Raw genomic sequence first — 21,048 nt, 5'->3', positions numbered from 1 at the left:
GTATCCCAGTAGGCATCCCAGTTGGCACGGGAGTAATCATGGATGAGACTCGGGGGCGGGTCTGGGTCGTGGTCTGAGTGAGGGCGAGGTCTGCCTAGTAGGGTGAGCAGTATGGGAAGGCGATTGCTACCTATAGGGTCAAGGATGTCTGTAGTAATGCCCCCAAGGAGGTTTCGAGGGGCACAGACTACATCGGGACTGGTATTGGATTCTGGGCAGGTATGTTGAAGGAGAGGGGGGAGGTCACCTTGGAGGGTGGCAATAAACCAATGCCACCGCCATAACAGTGTGCATGTGCGGCTGTGGATGTTAAGGTCGGCGGCAATCATGTAGGAGGAGAAGCTGCGGTCTATGTGGGCGAGGAAATCATATGGGATCGGGGTATTAGGGCGGATATAAATGGTGGCACAGGTGACGGTAAGGCCAGGGAAGAAGAGACTGAGAATCAGGTGTTCAGTAGGTTCATCAAAGAGAGGTTCAGGTCGAACAGGGAGATGCCAGAGGTGGCCAATGACAACTCCACCACGCAGAACAGGAAGGGGATTGTTGGTGCAGTGAAAGGTATACAGAGAGGTGTTAATTGTGTGAGTAGGCTGAAGAATGGTTTCATTGAGGATGAAGGCATCCACGTGGTGGTGGGGGAGGGTGTGGAGTAGGAGATGTTTGTTGGTGGGGAGGGAGCGGATATTGTTGAACAGAATACGGTGCTGCCGTCGCACCTTAGCAGGGAGCCTAGACTACGTAAAACAAATTTTTTTCTTTATTGTTATTTTAACACCTTACATAAAAAGGTCGGCCAGAAGCGGCAATAATACGCCGCTCTTAGGCCACAGACAGTACAAACAGAATCAAGGAAGACATAGAAACACAAAACATAATGGTGGACAAAAACAGTAGACAAAGGAGCAAAAAAAAACACAAAGCTATTCACAGGTGTAGAAAAATAAAAAACTGTCAGCACTGACGGTTGAGATGACCCACGTGAATGATGGAGCGTGGGCAGTGAAAACACTGAAGCACTAGCACATGACGACACACACACAGAACTGATGACGATGATCCCCAGTGCGCGAATGTTCACTTGACGTGTGCGATTCCGGGGACTTGCCAAAAGGGGAAGGTGGGGGAGCAGGGAGAGGGGAGAGTGTAGATGCCAGGGGCAGAGGAGAAGGGGGGAAGAAAGAAGCTACAGGGATGTAGGAGAAACCTGGGAGTAGGAGGGGAGAGGAAGGGAGGAGGGAGAGAATGGAGAGAGGGTGCCCTAGGGAAAAAACACAGAAAGTGGAAGATGAGGATCAAAGTTGATAGAAGGGGGAGATGGAGGGGATGAGAGCATGATCAGGGAGGGGAAGCTGGTGCAAGCCACCTACAGAGAGGGTATGGAGAGTGGAGAGATGGAGAGCAGTTGGGACGTGGGAATACAGGCACAGCAGCGGCAGGGGTGGGAGAGGATGGGGGATCAAGTTTAAGGGTAGTGTAGAGGATACATAACCGTTTGAGGAAAAGGAGGAGGTGTGGGAACAGAATAAGGTCATTGAGGATCCATGTGGGGGAGGGGTGACGGATGCAATAGGTGAGGCGGAAAGCATGTTGTTCTTGGATTTGAAGGGATTTGTGAAAGGTAGGAGGGGCGGAGCTCCAGGCAGAGTGCGCATAGCAGAGTATAGTGTGGATGACGGATTTATAGGTATGGAGGATGGTAGAGGGATCCAGACCTCATGTGCGGCCAGAAAGGAGTTTGAGGAGACGTAGTTGGGAGCGTTCCTTGGCTTGGATTGTCCAGAGATGGAGGGTCCAGGAGGCGAAGGTCAATTGTGACGCCAAGGTACTTGAGGGTGCGGGTGCGGGTGAGGGTGATAGGACGTCCATAAATGGTGAGACAGAAATCAAGGAGATGGAAGGAAGGGGTGGTTTTGCCTACATTGATCGGCTGGGTTTTAGAAGGATTGACCTTGAGCAAGCACTAGTTACACCAAGTTATGAACCAGTCGAGATGAGATTGGAGAAGGTGTTGGGAGCGTTGCAGGGTGGGGGCGAGGGCGAGGAAGGTGGTGTCATCGGTGTACTGGAGAAGGTGGGCAGGGCGTGTAGGTGGTGGCGTGTCTGTCTTGTACAGAAGGTAGAGAAGTTGGGAGAGGACGGAGCTTTGGGGCACACCAGCAGAGGGGTAGAATGTGCAGGAATCCGTGTTACGAATGGTGCAAAAGTAAACATTAATGGTCAATATAAATGTAATTTGCAAGCAAATCCTGTAGACGCAGTTTTGTAACATGATGGTATATACCTCTCAGGGTCCTTAGGAAACCTAAAAAAAAGACAGATGTGTTATCTTCTTCTTGTTGTTGCTGCAATTTACGCTACCGCTCCCATTTGTAAAAACTATTGTACAAACCAAAATAAACAACTACTATTCGCTCTCGCTTTCATGATCGCGCTGAACTCAACAGTTTAACTTACTGGCCGCTTGGCGCACTTCTGGCGTAGTAGGCGATAAAACCGAGGCAAAGTGTCGGAACTGTTATGTTAGACTGTGGCTTTATGCCGAATAGCTCGGACCTGCCCTCTGTCGGTGTCGGCTGCGAGCATCTGCCACCAGCTGCTATTCTCTGACGTCAGTATCTTGCACCACGTGGAGCCGCCCTTGTGCAGACTCCCCGCCTTTACACGACATGCAGTCTTTTACTGCCCTCTTCCTTCACAGCTGAACGTTACGGTCAGACAGACTAAAACCTTTTCTCGTTTATGGTCATTACACTACTGGATCGAAGAAAGACTGACCCCGAATCAGTAGGTACGAAAATAGGAGTTCGTAGCCGATACCATAGCAAGTTTCATTGGATAAGACGCAACATGTCAAATAATTCTGTGTGTAGCAGCTCTCTTTGACGGTATGGTGCTGTTTGCGGCTGGTGCACAGAAAACACCGGAAATTTGGGTAACAACCTAAGATATTACTACGCTTGAAATTCAATTACAAGACTAAGAAAAAAGTATGCACAGGCAAATAATTGATAAAATTCGTAGAAACTAAGCGTGAGTTTTTATGTCTATGGCAGGGGCTCCCAACAAAATTATCTCGAGGACCCCCTCATCGAGCATGATTGGTAACTTGTCATATCACAGTATCAAGTACCTAAAAAGCCAAATTAAGAGTCTTTTTATATGTTTCCTATTTTTGTAACTTAGAAAAAACACTGATATATTCATTACTGAAATAATATTGAGCTTAAAACTTTTTCAATTTAACCATCATTGCTATTGTTAAATTTTGGATTATTGCTCAAAATCTTTGTCTTCAGATCTGGGTGTTTAGTATAACAAACTCCTTAAAAAAATAAAAAATTGAGTATGAACTGAAAATGTCAGGAAAAATTTAAAACTGAGCGTATTGGTCTTTCAAGTGTACTACCCTTGAGATTGCATTGAGGAGACATGTGTGAAAAATAAGGAAACACTAATTTCATACAAGGTATTATTTATTTGAAAAAATACGGTTGCAACAGAGTAATCCATCCGTAAACAGTTAGTTTTAATTTTCAGTTCTTAGTGAGATGAGTTCAATCTGACCTTTGGGTCCATTATTTCTGAAATATTAGGTTCCAGACTTGAAACTTTCACTCTGAAATCCGACCACATGTCGAGCCGATTCCTATATGTGTTTTTCATGAAACACATGGAAGAAAATGCTTACCTTTACCGATACGTGGTTGCAAATGGAAGGATCTTTTTCACTGCTTATCTTCAAGTTTCTTGTAGTCCTTGCGTGCTGATGCCCAGAAGTCTGTAATTTAACACCGATGAAAATGTTTATTATTGTACCACAGCTGGCCAGATCCACAAGCCTCGGATTTTGTTTATTTCTTCACAGCTGAAGGGATTTCGTATCCATCTGTCGTCAGGGTCAGGTTCAGGGAAATACTCTTTAAAAGCTGTGGCTAGGCTGCGTAGATTCTCGGATACATTGATCTTGATCTGGTCAGGCAAACTCTCCTGTGATGACTCCAAGAATTGTTTTAAAGTAGAAAAGTTAGGGAGTGACTCGTTTTCTCTCCTTGACGCCCAGATCTGACACTCTTTGACCATAGCACTAATCTTATCCTCAACTTTGATCATATCTACATTTTTTCCTTGTGAAGTTTAACATATTCAAGTGTTCAAACACTTCAGCTAAGGACGCAACTGAGCAAAGCCAAGAGAAGTTAGTGAGAAAATCCGCGTACTTTGTGTCAAGAAGGAAGACACGAAACTTCGTCTCTAAGTTCAAAAAATCTTGACGAGATCCTACCTAGAGAAAGCCGTCTTACTTCCGTATGAATAAGAAATTGCTCATGCTCACTGCCGATCTTTTTACACAAGAAAGAAAATAATCTGGATTGCAGATGTCGAGTTTTAATGTAGTTGATGACTTGAAGTACTTCGTTAAATATCTTTTGCAATCTTTTTCCTACCAAGGCTTCACGATGGATACAGCAGTCAGTCCATTTCACCTCAGGGGCTACTGCTTTGATACGAGCTAGAAGTCCTGTTTTTTTGCCAGCCATTGACTTTGCTCCATCTGTCGACATGCCCACACATTTTTTGCAGGTGACATCGTGTTCATTGAGATAAGTATTCAATACAGTAAAAATATCGTCTGCTCTTGTACGCAGTTGTTCGCATGAAAAAAGAAAAGTTTCAAACACTTGGTCCTCCCAGAAGAATCGTGCGAAAACCAACATTATAACTTTTTTTTGATGTGTCTGTGCTTTCATCCAATTGTAGAGCGTACATGTCACTCATGCAAAGTCTAGCCAGCAATGTTTCTTCGATATTAACTGCCATATCAGTAATTCGTCTGCGAACAGTATTATTTGAGAGCGGGACAGTTCTTATTACCTTAGCAGCTCCATCACCTATCATTCTTTTGCAAAGTATTATTGCTGATGGCAGTATAAGTTCCTCAGCAATTGTTTGGTTTTTCCCACATGTAGCAACAAGCTGAGCCACCTCATAAGACGCAAGGGTTGCATTTTCATTCACATTTGCACCACAGTGTTTGGTAATTGTTTAACGTGATGTTTTCAACTCTCCTAATTTATTTGTCAAAAAATTTAATGACTTACATTTGTACTCTGGGTGATTTTCTTCAAGATGGCGCCGGAGTTTTGCTGGTTTCATATATTCATTAGAAAGGCTTTCATAGCAAATTATACATTGAGGTTCAGGCTGTAGCTCGGTCCAGTAAACGTAAAATCGATTTCCAAGTAATCAGAGTTGTATTTTCTAATTTTTCCGGTAAGCTTAACGCTGATCTTGGAAGGGTTAGGTTCAAGGGACGCCGACGATTTAGGTTCATTGGACACTGACAACTTCTGTTCGAGAGTCACTGACTTACTTGCTTGAACATAAAATGCATTATCTTCCTCTTCATCTGTTTTAACGGAACACTTTTTAACCAACGGTCCATTTTTAACTGTAGATTCCGCGAAAACAACGCTTTAAAAACACTACTGTTTTAATACAGAATTGAATATATAAACAACATGGTCTGTGAAAGCACTGGCAATGAATTTAACAATGGCCTATTGTCGTATGAAATGCGAGTTTCTGTGCAAAGTGACTGGCAGTTGTCAGCTGCAAAGAGGCAGCACGCGCAGTCAATCGGCATACAGCAGAACTATTTGCCTCTATCTAATTCTAGTTTTGCGCTAGAGTGTGCTAGTGTCAGTTGGCTCTAGGAAGAGGCCAGAAGCAGAAGTTAGCGTTCGCTAAAACTCTGCTCATGCAGGAAGCGGTCAAAACAAAAAATCTGTTATCATACGAAATATATTTAATATACCTTTTATCCTAATAGCATCTTGCAGACCCCTCTGGCATAGCTCGTGGACCCCCGGGGGTCTGCGGACCACCCGTTGGGAACCACTGGTCTACGGTAACTGAAGATGGTGATGAATAGATGGGCAGGGAAAGAAGTAAACTCTTAGGACTTCAAAAACTAAGTGTCTCATTTGTTCAAAAGGGGAAGTTTAGAAATACTTCAAGTAGCAATTTTGTTGGTTTTTAGCAACGAGATATTATGATGGACATTAAATACAAGTATTTATCAAAGAGCTGAGTGTTGTAGTGAGAGCAATGTGAAGATGCGTGATGGCAGGGGGGTGGGGGAGAAAGGAAACCACAGAAATGGGCCAGAAATCACAGAAGTGGGCCAGAAACCACATTGCTGAAGTTGACGAAAATGCAGCTAGGAAGGAAATAATGAATTAGAAAAAAAATGGCGTTTGCAGCGATGATAGGAACAGGTTCCTCACTGCCTTTGTACCAACCCGAAATAAAGATATACATAAACACGCAAATTGGTGACGTGCACAGACACGAACACTTGTACCATTCTTGCAATACATTCTTCGGCGCGAATCTAGTGATTCACACCGCTTCAAATATTCTTTACAGAACAGTAGCGGTTACTTGCCTATTGTCTCCAGATCTTTTTGTTTTTCCTTTATTGTATTTCAATGCCCCCATCTGGAGCAGGCTGGCAGCAGCATATGCGCTGCTCTTCAGCCGAAAGACAGGAATTATTCAAAAGAAGACACTTAAAATAATAGAAAGGAGAAAATATGGTGTACATAGATATAAAAAAGGGGGAAAAGTACGGAAGAGAACAGACAAGAAGGGGGCAACTGTAAAAATGAGATAAAAACCGTAATAAAAGTAGCGCACACAAAACAAAATCACACACAGGATTATAAGAGTAACGACGTGATACATAACACTCACTGGCAGTAACGCTATGTATAAGTCCAGCACACAATTAAAATCACAGCTCTTGACACACAGGAGAACAGCACCAAACACAACACTGACGTAGCACACTGATGACGATGAGGAAACAGAGGATATGCCAGGGGCATGGAGATGAGGGACAAGGGAAGATGGGAAGGAGGGGCGGAGATGGGAGGAGATGGGCGGGGGCGTGCCGAAGAGGGCTGGGGAGGAAAGAAGTTGGAGGTTCAATATGGCTCTGAGCACAATGCGACTTAACATCTGAGTCATCAGTTGCCTAGAACTTAGAACTAATTAAACCTAACTAACCTAAGGACATCACACACATCCATGCCCGAGGCAGGATTCGAACCTACGACCGTAGCGGTCGCTCGGTTCCAGACTGTAGTGCCTAGAACCGCACGGCCACTCCGGCCCGCAGACGTGGGAGGGAAACAGTCGAGGAGGGGGTGCAGGGACTCAGGGGGGAAGGAGAAAAATCCACTCTGGGAGGAGGAGGGGAGAGGAAAAGGGGGCCCTGTGCAGTGGGGGGAACAAGGCCAGCCTACAGTTGCAAAGATCGGTAGATGTCATGCCGAAGTTCAATGTCAATGAGGGGTGTTGCTGGAAATTGCCCTTATAAACGAAATGGGGGGTGTGGAGGTGGAGGGAGGGAGGGATACAGCAATACAGGCACAGCAACAGGCAGGGGGTGGAGAGGAAGGAGGAAACCATGGGGTGGGGTGGATCAGCCTGCAGTGTAAGGGATGTGTAGATGTTGGAGGAAAAGGAAGAGGTGGGGGAAGGGGATGAGGTCATATAGGAGACACATGGGGGAAGGAAGGCAGATATTGAAGGCAAATTGGAGGAGATGGCGTTCTAGGATTTGAGGACCTTATAGAAGTGGAAGGGAGCGGAAATCCAGGCAATGCTGGAATAGCAGAGGATAGGACCAATGAGGGATTTGTAGGTGTGGAGGATGGTAGAAGGATGCAATCCCCATGTCCAGCCAGACAGGAGTTTCAGGAGATGGAGGTGGGAATGGGTTTTCTGCTGGTCATGAGATGAGGGATCCAGGTGAGTTGATGGTCGACAGTGAGGTCAATGTATCTGAGGGTGGGGGTAAGGTTGATGGGGCAACCATAAATGGTGAGGTGGAAATTGTGGAGGCAGAAAGAGTGGGTGGTGTGGCCTATGATGATTGTTTGGGTTTTACAGGGGTTGACATGAAGGAACCATTCATTACACCAAGTGGTGAACTGGTCAAGGTGCGTTTGGAGGGCGCATTGGGATCGTTGAAAGGTAGGATAGAGAGCTAGAAATGCGATGTCATCAGCGTATTGGAAGGTGGCTGGGCATATTAGTGGTGTACAGGAGATAGAGGATAGGGGAGAGGTGAGAACCCTGGGGGATGCTAGTAGTGGGATAAAAGATATGGGATTTGGTATCATGGAGGGTGACATAGGAAGGATGGAGTGAGGGGAAGGATGAGACCTGCTGGACAAAATTGATAGGCGGGGTGGAGGTTTGGCATTTAAAGAGGAGACCGAGATAGCATACATGGTCATAGGCGTTTTGGAGGTTCAAATGGTACAAATGGCTTAGAGCACCATGGGACATAACATCTGAGGTCATCAGTCCCCTAGAACTTAGAGCTACTAAACCTAACTAACCTAAGGACATCACACACATCCATGCCTGTGACAGGATTCGAACCTGCGATTGTAGCGGTCAAGCGGTTCCAGACAGAAGTGCCTAGAACCGCTCGGCCACTCCAGCCAGCTTTTGGAAGGTCGAGGGAAACGAAAACAGCAGAGTGACAGGAGTTAAGCTGGAGGGAGAGAAGGTGGACGAGGTTCAGGAGTTGGCCTTCGGCAGAGAAGGTGGGTCAGAAACCACACTGGGTAAGGGGGAGGAGTTGGTGTTGATTAAGGTGCTGATGGATGTGATGGGAGAGGTTGGATTTGAAGACCTTACTGAAGATGGAGGTCAGGCAGATGGAAGAGGTGACAGAAGGTGGTTTATTGAGTTTGAGGAGTAAGAGGACGCAGGAGGACAGTGGAGAGGATGACATTGTATAAATTGGCAAGGAGAGTCAGAAAGGAGAAGGGGTGTTCTGTAAGGTGGTGGTAGGTGACACAGTGTTGACAGGGTCCATGTTACATTTGGACTGGAGGATAAGTTTAATTTCATTTGCTGTGATTGGAGTGTTGATATTGGAGAGGGGCAAGTGCCACAAGTACTGGAGACTTGGAGCAAGTGGAACGAACGAGGTATCTGTGTGGGGAAAAGACAATAATCAAAGTGTGGATCATGAGGGATGGAGAAAACCTCAGAAAGGTGGGAAGCGAAGTGGTTGGCCTTACTGAGATTATTGGGAAGGAGTGGTCGTTATAGAGAAGGAAGTAGTGGGGTACATAATGGGAGCCAGTGAGATGGACCAGTACTTTGAGGAGTTGGTAGGGAGGGTGTTATTGAGTGGCCTGTCCTGGCGCTTTTTTGCTGCAATAAGGTTCTGTAAGTGTCACTGTATTTCCTGGTGCTTTTGGAGTGTATCCCTGTCTCGAGTGTGCATGAAGGAGCAATAGATGCGGCTGGATTCACAGAGGAGGAGGACAGCCTGTGGAGGGAGAGTGTGATGGTTTGAGCGGATGGTTTTAGTTGGAAAATGGGCCTCCATGGCATCAGTAATGGCCTTCTGAAGAAAGGACGTGGTGTGGATGATGTCGTCAGGATTGTGATAGGTAAGATGGTGGTCTTCAACATGGGTGGCGATGGATTCCCAGTAGGCATCCCAGTTGGCGCAATGGTAGTCATGATCTACCTTGAGAGGGGGTGATGGGCAATGAGCCAGAGGAGAGTGGTGAGTAGATATGGTGCGAAGGATGGAGACGTGGTCACTACCTGTGGGGTCAAGGATGTCGATGGCGATACACTAAAGGAGGTTGGCAGAGGCAATGACAAGATTGGAGGGTCGTGTTGCTTTCGGGCAGGTGTGCCAGAGAAAGGTAAAAACGTCTCCTTGGATCTTGAGGAGGAACTGATGCCACCACCGAAGTGCGGCAGGGGAGCAGCTATGGATGTTGATACTGGTGGCAGTCAGATAGGTGGAGAACATGGGGTCAGTGTGTGAGATAAAGTCAAAGGGAATAGGAGCAGTGGAGAGAACATAGGTGGTGTTGCAGGTAATGGTGCAGGAGGGAAGACGTTGAGGATAAGGTGTTTGGTGGGCTCATTGAGGAGGGGCTGTAACCAGACGAGGAAGTGCAGATAGTATGGGGGGGCTGGAGAAAGGTTTCATTCAGGAGGAAGGTGTCGATCCAGTATTGAAAGAGGGTGTTCTTCAGTAAGTATTTGTTGTTGTGGAAGAAGTGGAATAGGGTGCGACATTCGTGCCATGCCATGATGGGAGGATACGGGGGTGAGGAGAGAGGAGGTAAGAGGCTTAAACTAGGGTGTCAAGGCGAGTGAAGGTGAAGTGGGCTTGGTTGTGGGAGTAAGTGGCGAAGGTGTTCAGGTGAAAGAAGGAGCAGGCAGTGAGGGAGATATGTTGGTGGGTGTGGAGGCGTTAGAAAGGGAGAATTTTTTGGAGGTCTATGGTGAGGAACTGGATCATGTCATCAGCAGTGGGGGGTGGACAAAGGGAATTGTTGAGGTGGATCAGAGGGATCAATGGGATGGACAAGGACAGTAAACTTGGGGATGGCAGGAGGCAGTTTAGTTTTACACTTGTGGGAGTAGGTGGGATGGGGGCCATTGCATCTGTTATAGAAAGGAGTGGTGGCAGGGTTGGGGCTGTTTTAAGAAAGTAGGAGACCCTGCAATGCGGACAGGTGGGATGGGTGGTTTGCATTTGGGGATCAGGTGATCATTGTGCATGAGGCTGTACTAGCAGTTGTAGGATTGGGGAGGGGATTTTGGGGATTCAGCAGGGTGGCAGCGATGGAAAATCAGCACACCTTGGGCGAGGAGGTGGTCAGTGGAGGGGGCGGACTCCAAAAAGAAATGCATGAGATAAGTGGGACCAGAAGCATTTTGGATATGGTGGCCAGAGCGAATTTCTAGATCCCAGTATAAGTTCAGTTCTGCCAACCCCTTATCCTCCATAATCACCAGGTTGTCTTGGTGATCATCGCAATGTTGGTGGATCGGCGACGGGGAGGCTGGGTCTGACGAAGAGAGGAAGAGGATAGGAAGTGTGTGAGGGACACAGGGGGACCAATCATAGTGCATGGGAGTTTATGGAGGAGGTCAATTTGTATGGAGGGATAGTGGGACTTGATGAGGACTGAGATCCTGCAGGGAATCAATTGGGAGATGGGAGCACCAGATAGTTACTTTCGTATCTCCATTGTGAGGGTACAGGCATCAAGGAACTTGGGGTCCGGGATTGACAGGACAAAGGTATGGAGGGTGGGGACTGGGGTATGGGTGGCAGGAGGAGGGGTGGTGTCCATGGAGATGATGGCAGGAGTGGGAGGAAACAGTGACTTTTTGTGTGAAGTGGGGGGAATCGGCAATGTTGCGCTGATGGTTTTTTGGGTGATTGTAGGCCAGGAGGAGGAGAGAGGGATGGGGAAGAGAGTGAGGTGGCAGGTGGCAGATCCTGTAGTCATTGTAGAGGTGCCAGGAGAAGCAGCTGGTTCAATTGTGGTGATTGTAGTGCAGCGTGATGCGATGCATGTGGGGGCACAGATGATGAAGTGATGGGGGTGAGAGAGGTGAAGCCAACCACCTGAAGGGTGGCAGGAGAGGGGACAGTGGAGGTGTAATTGAGGGCAGGGGCAGTAGTGGGATCTGTTGTGGTTGTGGAGCAGGGGGAAGGGGTAAGATGTTAGGGTAAACAGCAGGGGAGGAGATGGAAGAGTGGGTGAGTGGGGGGAGGGGAGGCTGGGTGCCACACTCCATGGTGTGACAGTGGAAGAGGGAGAGGGGGAGGTTTAGACAGTTGAGGCGGGAAGACTCATGACAGATGGATGGCGAGATGGATGGCGGTGAATGGATGGATAGACAGTGACAATAGGTGGCAATGGATGGATGGACAGTGACTGACAGACAGCAGGCAGGCAGATGATGGACGGTGGTGGATGGACAGCAGGCGCTATGATGATGAACGGTGGTAGGCAGACAGACGGATCGCAACAGACAGACAACATGCGGCAGGGAGCACCAGGCAGCGGTGACGGCAGCGGTGAGCCCTGGACGGCAGCTAACAGGCAGGCAGGCAGCCAGCCAGACAGAAATATGGCTACAGCAACAGCAACACATGCTTCGAAACTGGAGATTACCCCCTGCTGGTGGAGATGCTGGTGGATGCGTCAGGTGAGGATGGGTTCCAGGACCTTGCTGAAGACCGAGGTAAGACTGATGGGACGGTAGGAGGATACAGTGGACGGCGGGTTACCGGGTTTAAGGAACATCAGGATATGGGAGGTTTTCCACAGGTCAAGATAGTAGCCGGTGGACAGGACTACATTGTAGAGCCTGGCCAGGGTGGAGACGAAAGGGACAGGAGCTTCACGAAGGTGGCGGTAGGTGACACGATCGTGACCAGGAGCGGTGTTGCGTTCCGTGCGGAGTGTATCAATGAGATCCTGTGTAGTGATGGGGGCATTGAGTTCAGTGTGTGTAATGTTGTCCAAGTACTGGAAACCAGGAGCGAGGGGAGTTTTGTGCGGAGTGTAGCAATGAGATCCTGTGTAGTGATAGGGGCATTGAGTTCTGTGTGTGCCATGTTGTCCAAGTACTGGAAACCAGGTGCGAAGGGGGGGGGGGGACAGAGGTGTCAGTTCGATCGTGGACATCCGGGAAGAGGGAGTAATCGAACTGGGGATTGTCAGCGATGGTAAAGACATCGGAGAGGTAGGAGGCAAAGTGATTGGCCTTACTAATGTTGTCGGGGAAGGGTTGGTTGTCGTGAAGGAGATGATAGTAGGGGGAGGGGGTTAGATCTGGTAAGGAGGCGGAATGCTGACCAGTACTTGGACGAGTTGATACGAAGGGTAACTTTTAAACGGGTGCATGTCTGTCGCCAGTTTTTGCGTTTGTTAGCTGCGAGCAAGTTACGGAAGTATCTCTGGAGTTGCCAGTGGTGTCTTAGTGTGTCTGAGTCACACATGTCGAGGAAGGCACAGTAGAGACGGCGGGATTCACGGAGGAGGAGGACGGCCTGTGTGGGTAAGGTAGGATGGTGGGGGAGGATGGCGACGGAAGGGACGTGGGCCTCCACTGCCTCAGACAAGGTCTGCTGGACAAAGGAGGCGACATGGGTAGTTTCATCAGGGTGGCGGTAGGTGAAGGGGTGACCATCGACCTGGGTGGATAGGGTAGCCTGGTAGGCATTCCAGTCGGCACAGGAATAATCATGGATGTACTGCGAGGGAGGTTCATGATGGGGGTTGGGGCGGGGGCGACGACCGTCTGAAACAGTGTGGAGGACAGGGAGATGGTCACTACCAGTGGGGTCCAGGACATCCTCCATTATGCGGCCAAGGAGGTTAAGGGAGGAGAGGGCGACATTAGGAGTGGAGTTGAATTCAGGGCGGGTGTGCTGGGGATTGGGGATGAGGTTGCCTTGAAGGGAGGAGAGGAGCCGATGCCACCGCCGTAACTGGGTGGCGGAACGACTATGGATGTTGAGGTCGGCGGCGATCACGTAGGAGGAGAAGGTACGGTCAATGTGGTAGAGTAAGTCAAAAGGAATACAGGCGTTAGGGCGGACATAGATGGTGGCGCAAGTGATGGTAAGGCCAGGGAAGAAGAGGTGTTCTGTGGGGTGGGGAAGGAGGGGTTGGAGCCGAAGTGGGGTCTGGCAGTGGTAACCAATGGCAACTCCGCCACGTGCTATCAGGAAGCGGTCGTCAGAGTGGTGAAGGAGGTAGGGCGAGGTATGAATGGTGTGGTGGGGTCGAAGAAACGTTTAATTGAGGAGGAAGGTATCCACGCGGTGGGTGGTGAGGGTTTGCATGAAGAGGTTCTTGTTTGCGGGAAGGGAACGGGTGTTGTAGAACAGGATACGGTGCTGTCGCGCCATTACAGGGATTTAGACGAGGGTGTCGATACGGGAGAAGGTGATATAGGCCTGGTTGTGGGAGTAGGTGGCATACATTTTTAGGTGGAAGATGGAATGGGCGGCAAGGGATATCTGCTGGAGGGTGTGAGGGCGCTGGAAAAGCTGGACATTCTGTAGAACAATGGTGAGGAACCTGATGATGCCCTCAGCGGTGGGTGGTGGGGGGAAGAAGTGAATTACCAGGAGGGGCGGACAGGGACGGCGAGTTCAGGAGTGCTTGGAGGGGGTCGGGCTTTACATTTTTGGGAGTATGTGGGATATGGGAGATTACAGGTATTACAGGAGGGAGGGGACTGAAGGTTAGGGCACTGCTGGAGGGGTGAGTGGTGACATGCGGAACAGGAGCAACTGGGAGGTGGCAGGAAATGGCAGGTCCTGGCGTGGACGCAGGAGCCAGCGCTGGAGATGGCGATGGTAAGGGCTACGGCGATGGCGACGGCGATGACAGAGATGTCGGTAATGGCGAAGGCGAGGGGGAGAGCTGGGCATGAGCAGTGGCCCGTCAGACCACCACCCTAGTTGGAGCTGGAGTGACAGGCTGGGGGAGTTGGGGGAAAGGATCAGAGGTGGAGGTGCAGGAGGAAGAAGATAGGGAGGGGGGGACGAAGAGCGTGGGCAAAGGGAGAGTGAGAAGAGGAGGGATGGAAAGAGGGGTGGGCGACTGAGCACACCATGTAAAGGTGGTGGTGGCGGCGGAGGGGGAAGTATAAACTATAGCGGTGTTGGTGGTAGTGGTAGTGGTGGTGGTGGGGTGGGGGGGGGGGCTGACATGATGACAGGCAGGAACTAAGACAGTACAGGACGAAAACAAGCGAGGAAATCCGGGGACGGACGAAGACGGACGAAGATGGACGAATACGGACGACAACTGGAGCCAAACTCCCACGCTGCTGGCGCTGGCGACTGCTGGCAGGAACGCTGGCTGGCAGGAATGCCGCAGCTGGTGCTGCCGCGGACGCTGCTGCTGCTGCTGCTGGCTGGCTGGCTGGCTGGCACCTGCAAACCTAACATTTCGATTAGTGACAGAAATCACGAATCGCAGGGCGGTACTCGTTACAAGGTACCACCGGACATGTTTCTGAAGTTTTTTTTTTCTTTATTGTTATTTTGAAACCTGTAGTACAGGCAGGCCTGCAGCAGCATACGACGCCGCTCTTTGGCCGCAGAGAAACACAAATATACAAATGAAGACAATTACAGAAAAAACATGGTGGACATATAGACGGAGACAAACACTTTTTAAAACACAAGGTGCCGTTCACGGGCGTAGAGTCCTAGATAAAATTGTTCAGACACTTGGACACAGACAGAGACGAAAATTGGCACATGTGAACGAAGTTGCACAAAACGAATAACACGGAATCACTTAAGCACAACCACGGCACACACAGAACACGAGGCGTTGATCTCTGGCGTGTGAATGTTCACTAACCGTGACGAGTCTGGGGACCTGCCAAGAGTGGAGGAGGGGGGGTGGGAGAGGGAGAGGGGAGAGCAGATGCCATGGGCAGGGGAGATAGGGGGAAGGGAGGAAGGGGGAAGCCCGGGTGAGGAGGGAAGGAGGGTGGAGATGGGGGAAAAGGAAAGAGCAAGGAGGGAGGGTGCCTAAAGGAAAGGACACAGGATGTGGGGGGGGGGAGGATCAAAGTTGATAGGAGCGGTAGATGGAGGGGAAGAGGACATCATCAGGGAGTGGAGCTGGCGGAAGCCACCTTGGGTGAGGGTGAGGAGGGTGGAGAGATGGAGACCTGGTGGGACGTGGGAATACAGGCGCGGCAGCGAGCGGGGGTGGGAGAGGATGGGTGAGACAAGCGGATGAGGAGGATCGAGTTTGCGGGAGGTGTACAGCATCTGTAGCCTTTCAAGGAAAAGTAGGAGGTGGGGGAAGGCGATGAGATCATACAGGATCCGCGTGGGGGAGGAGAGGCGGATGCGATAGGCGAGGTGGACAGGAGGGATTTATAAAAGGTAGGGGGGGGGCGAAGATCAAGGCCGGATGGGCGTAACAAAGGATAGGGTGGATGAGGGATTTATAGTTGTGGAGGATGGTGGAGGGGTCCAGACCCCACGTACGGCCGGAAAGGAGCTTGAGGTGACAGAGTCGGGAGCGTGCCTTGGCTTGGAGTGTCCGGAGATGAGGAGTCCAGCAGAGGCGACAGTCGAGGGTGATGCCAAGGTGTGGGAGTGAGGGCAATAGGATGGGGTGGTTTTGCCTACAATGATCGCCTGGGTTTTGGAGAGATTGACCTTGAGCAACCACTGGTTGCACCAAGCGGTGAATTGGTCAAGATGGGATTGGAGAAGGTGTCGGGAGCGCTCCAGGGTGGGGGCAAGGGCAAGGAAGGCGGTGTCATCGGCAAACTGGAGAAGGTGGACGGGGGGTGACGGCGGCGGCATGTCCACCGTATACAAAAGCTACAGAAGGGGGGAGAGGACGGAGCCTTGGGGCACACTGGTGGAGGGGAAAAAGATGTAGGAGTCGGTATTATAGATGGAGACGTAGGAAGGACGGTGGGAGAGAAAGGAGCCGATCAGACGGAAGAAGTTAATGGGAAGGGTGAAGGTTTGGAGCTTGAAGAGGAGACCGGAATGCCATACACGGTCATAGGCACGTTCAAGGTCCAGGGAGAGGAAGATTGCGGAGCGACGGGAATTAAGCTGTTCGGAAAGGAGATGAGTGAGGTGAAGGAGAAGGTCGTCGGAAGAGGACGGCCGAAAGCCACACTGGGTAATGGGAAGGAGGCGGTGCTGGCGGAGATGCTGGTGGATGCGTCGGGTGAGGATAGATTCCAGGACCTTGCTGAAGACCGAGGTAAGGCTGATGGGACGGTAGGAGGAGACGGCGGACGGCGGTTTGCCAGGTTTAAGGAACATGAGGATACGGGAGGTTTTCCACAGGTCGGGGTAGTAACTGGTGGACAGGACTACATTGTAGAGCCTGGCCAAGGTGGAGAGGAAAGAGACAGGAGCTTCACGAAGGTGACGGTAGGTGACACGATCGTGACCAGGAGCGGTGTTGCGTTTCGTGCGGAGTGTATCAATGAGATCCTGTGTAGTGACGGGGGCATTGAGTTCAGTGTGTGTAATGTTGTCCAAGTACTGGAAACCAGGAGCGAGCGGAGGGACAGAGGTGTTAGTTCGATCGCGGATATCCGGGTAGAGGGAGTAATCGAACTGGGGATCATCAGGGATGGAAAATACGAGAGGTAGGAGGCAAAGTGGTTGGCCTTACTAAGGGTGTCAGGGAAGGGGTGATCATCATTGAGAAGAGGATAGTAGGGGTAGGTTCTAGTTCCGGTAAGGCGACGGAAGGCTGACCAGAACTTGGACGAGTTGATTGGTAGGGTAGCATTTAAACGGGTGCATGTCTTTCGCCAGTCCCGGCGTTTCTTAGCCGCGAGCAAATTGCGAATGTGTCGTTGGAGTTGCCGGTGGCCTCGTAGTGTGTCCGGGTCACGCGTGTGGAGGAAGGCACGGTAGAGACGGCGGGATTCACGAAGGAGGAGGACGGCCTGTGGGGGTAAGGTAGGACGGTGGGGGTGGATGGCGACAGTAGGGACGTGGGCCTCCACGGCCTAAGAGAAGGTCTGCTGGAGAAAGGAGGCAGCATGGGTGACATCATCGGGGCGGTGGTAGGTGAAAGGGTGGCTATCGACCTGGGTGGAGAGGGTATCCCGGTAGGCATTCCAGTCGGCACGGGAATAGTCATGGATATACTTCGGGGGAGGGTCAGTACGAGGGTTGGGGCGAGGGCGGCGACCGTCTGAAACGGTGAGGAGGACAGGGAGATGGTCGCTACCAATAGGCTCCAGGACATCCACCGTTATGCGGCCAAGGAGGTTGGGGGAGGAGAAGGTAACATCGGGAGTGGAGTTGGATTCGGGACGGGTGTGCTGGGGGATGGGAATGAGGTCGCCTTGAAGGGAGGAGAGCAACCGATGCCACCACCGTAACTGGGCAGCGGAACGACTATGGATGTTGAGGTTGGCGCCGATCACATAGGAGGAGAAGGTACGGTCGATGTGGGAGAGGAAGTCGAAGGGAATAGGGACGTTGGGGCGGACATAGATGGTGGCGCAGGTAACGGTAAGGCCGGGGAAGAAGAGACTAAGGAGCAGGTGTTCGGTGGGGTCGGGAAGGAGAGGTTGGAGCTGAACGGGGATCTGGCGTTGGTGCCCAATGGCAACTCCACCACGCGCAATCGGGAGGGGATTATCGGAGCGGTGGAGGAGATAGGGCGAAGTGTGGACGGTGTTGTGGGGTTGGAGGAAGGTTTCATTAAGGAGGAAGCCATCCACACGGTGGGTGGCAAGGGTGTGCCGGAAGAGGTTCTTGTTGGCGGGAAGGGAGCGGATGTTGTTGAAAAGGATACGGTGCTGCCGCGCCATGACAGGGATTTAAACGAGGGTGACAAGACGGGAGAAGGTGAAATGGGCCTGGTTGTTCGAGTAGGTGGTGTACATTTTGAGGTGGAAAACGGAACGGGCGGCGAGGGAGATCGGTTGGAGGGCGTGTGGGCGCTGAAAAGGATGAACATTCTGTAGGACAATGGTGAGGAATCCGATGTGTCCTCAGCGGTAGGGGGTGGGCGAAGGGAATTGCCAGGAGGGTTGGGGGCGTCCAGAGGGCGGACAGGAACGGTGAGTTAAGGAGTGGTAGGAGAAGCCGAGTGATCACGGCGGTGAGGGTCGGCGGGCGAAGCGGGGGTTGGGGTTGGCGGGAGAGAGGCGGGGAAGGAGCAGGGGTGACATAGGCATTATGGCCAAAGACCCGCATAAGGCGGGTGGGGCCGGCAGCGTTGTGTATGCAACGAACCGCACGCACCTCCAGATGGGGATGTGCCTGAAGCTCCGCCCCCGGTAGCTAAGTGGTCAGTGCGACGGACTGTCAATCCTAAGGGCCCGGGTTCGATTCCCAGCTGGGTCGGATATTTTCTCTGCTCAGGGACTGGGTGTTGTGTTGTCCTAATCATCATCATTTCATCCCCATCGACGCGCAAGTCGCCGAAGTGGCGTCAATTCGAAAGACTTGCACTAGGTGAACGGTCTACCTGACGGGAGACCTTAGCCACATGACATTTCATTTCATTTCAGGAGGGGGTTGGGCCTTACATTTCTGGGAGTAGGTAGGATGAGGGAGGTTACAGGTATTACAGGAGGGGGGGGGGCCTGGACATTGGGGCACTGCCGTAAAAAGTGGGCTTGCCTACAGTGCGGGCAGGTGGGGGCCTTGCGGCACTCAGATGTCGGGTGTGCATTATACCGCAAGCACCTTTGGCAGCGGAGGGATTGAGGAGGGGAACGGGAGGGGTCAACTTTATAACGTTGGTTAAAAAGGAGGGCACCATCCTTCAGGAGGCGGTCTATGGAGGGGGCATGCTCGGAAAAGACCGGCATAAGGCGAGTGGGGCCGGCAGCGTTGTGTATGCGCCGAACCGCACGCACCTCCAGATGGGGATGTGCCTGAAGCTCCGCCAACACTTCCTCTTCTGTGATCGTCAGACTAATCCGAGTGATCACGGCGGTGAGGGTCGGCGGGCGAGGCGGGGGTTGGGGTTGGCGGGAGAAAGGTGGGGAAGGAGCAGGGGTGAGGGAGGCATTAGGGCCAAAGCGGGTGACAGGGATGCGGGAAAGAAGGTCTGTGTGGAGGGTAGGGCTGGGGGAGGAGATGAGCACCGAATCACGGTGATGAGTGAGGAGGGAGATGGGGGCACCAGGAAAATTCTGACGAAGGAAGAGGGTGAGGTTCCGGGCTTCAAGGAGGGAGGGATCCGGACGGGAGAGGAGGTAGCGGTAGGAGGAGGGGGTAGAGGAGGAGGACGAGGGGGCAGAGACGGGCGGGGAGACATCCATGGCATCACGGGTGGGGGAATGGGGATGAGGCAGAGCCTTTTTGGGAGTAGAGGAGGCAGGGGTGCCACTGGGGCGCTTGACGGCGATGGAGGAGGTGTGGGGGATGGGAGCGACTGGAAGGTGGCGAGGAGTGGCAGGTCCCGGTGCTGGAGGCGGCGCCGGAGATGGTGAGGGCAATGGCAAAGGCGACGGTGAAGACAATGACGATGAAGTCGAAGGGGAGAGTGGAGCGTGGGCCATAGCCCTCCGGGCGACCACCCTAGCGGGGGCCACAGAAATGGAAGGAACAAAGGGTAGGAGTGGAGGGAAGGGTTCAGAGGAGGCACGGGAGGGAGGAACCTGGGATGTGGCGACAAATAGTGAGGGAGATGGGAGAGTGAGGAGTGGGGGGATGGACTGAGGGGGGAGTGATGCGGCACACCACATGATAGTGGTGGCGGCGGCGGAGGGGGATGTGTATATGATGGCAGTGGTGGTGGCAGTAGTGGCGGTGGTGGGGGTCGACATTACGAGAAGGGGAGAAGCACAGGACAGGACAAAGAAGGCAACGAGAAACACAGAGTAGAAGGGATGGAGAAACTATGTAGGAGACTGGGGCCGAAGCCCCACTCTGCTGCTGCTGGCGGGGGAGGCGACCTATCTGGCTGGCCGGCTGGTGGGGATGCTATTGCTGCTGCTGCGGCTGCTGCTGCTGCTGCTGGACGCTGGCTGGGACCGCAGCTAGACGCTGGACGCTGGACGCTGGCTGCTGGGAGGAACCGCTGCTGGGTGCTGGCTGGGACCGCTGCTGGTCGCTGGCTGCTGGCAGGAACCGCTGCTGGACGCTGACTGCTGGCTGCTGGCTGGAAACGCTGCTGGACGCTGGCAGGAACTGCGGCTGGCCGCTGGACGCTGGCTGAAGGCTGCTGGCTGCTGGCAGGAACCACTGCTGGCTGCTGGACGCTGGCTGCAGGCTACTGGCAGAAACCACTGCTGGCTGATGGCTGTTGGCTGCTGGATGCTGGATGCTGGATGCTGGCTGCTGGCTGCTGGCTGCTGGCTGCTGGCTGCTGGCTGCTGGCTGCTGGCTGCTGGCTGCTGGCGAGGACTGATGCTGGCTGGACTGCTGCACGTAGACGGGCTGGCTGGCACCTGTAACACCTATCACTTCGATTGGTACCGTAATAGCACAATCGAAGGGCGGTATTCAAACGAATGACCAGAAGGTTTTTTTTTTCTTTATTGTAATTTTAAGCACCTCATACAAGGCGGGCTGGCAGCAGCATAATACACTGCTCTTCAGCCTTAAGGGGTACAATAATACGATATATAGGTGACACAGACAATACGAAAAATGGTGGACAAAAAAAGTAGATACAAAAACAATAAACATGAAGCCGT

The sequence above is a fragment of the Schistocerca nitens genome, chromosome 11 (genome assembly GCF_023898315.1).
Source record: "Schistocerca nitens isolate TAMUIC-IGC-003100 chromosome 11, iqSchNite1.1, whole genome shotgun sequence".
NCBI classification, from domain to species: domain Eukaryota; kingdom Metazoa; phylum Arthropoda; class Insecta; order Orthoptera; family Acrididae; genus Schistocerca; species Schistocerca nitens.
This window is presented reverse-complemented; position numbering follows the sequence as displayed.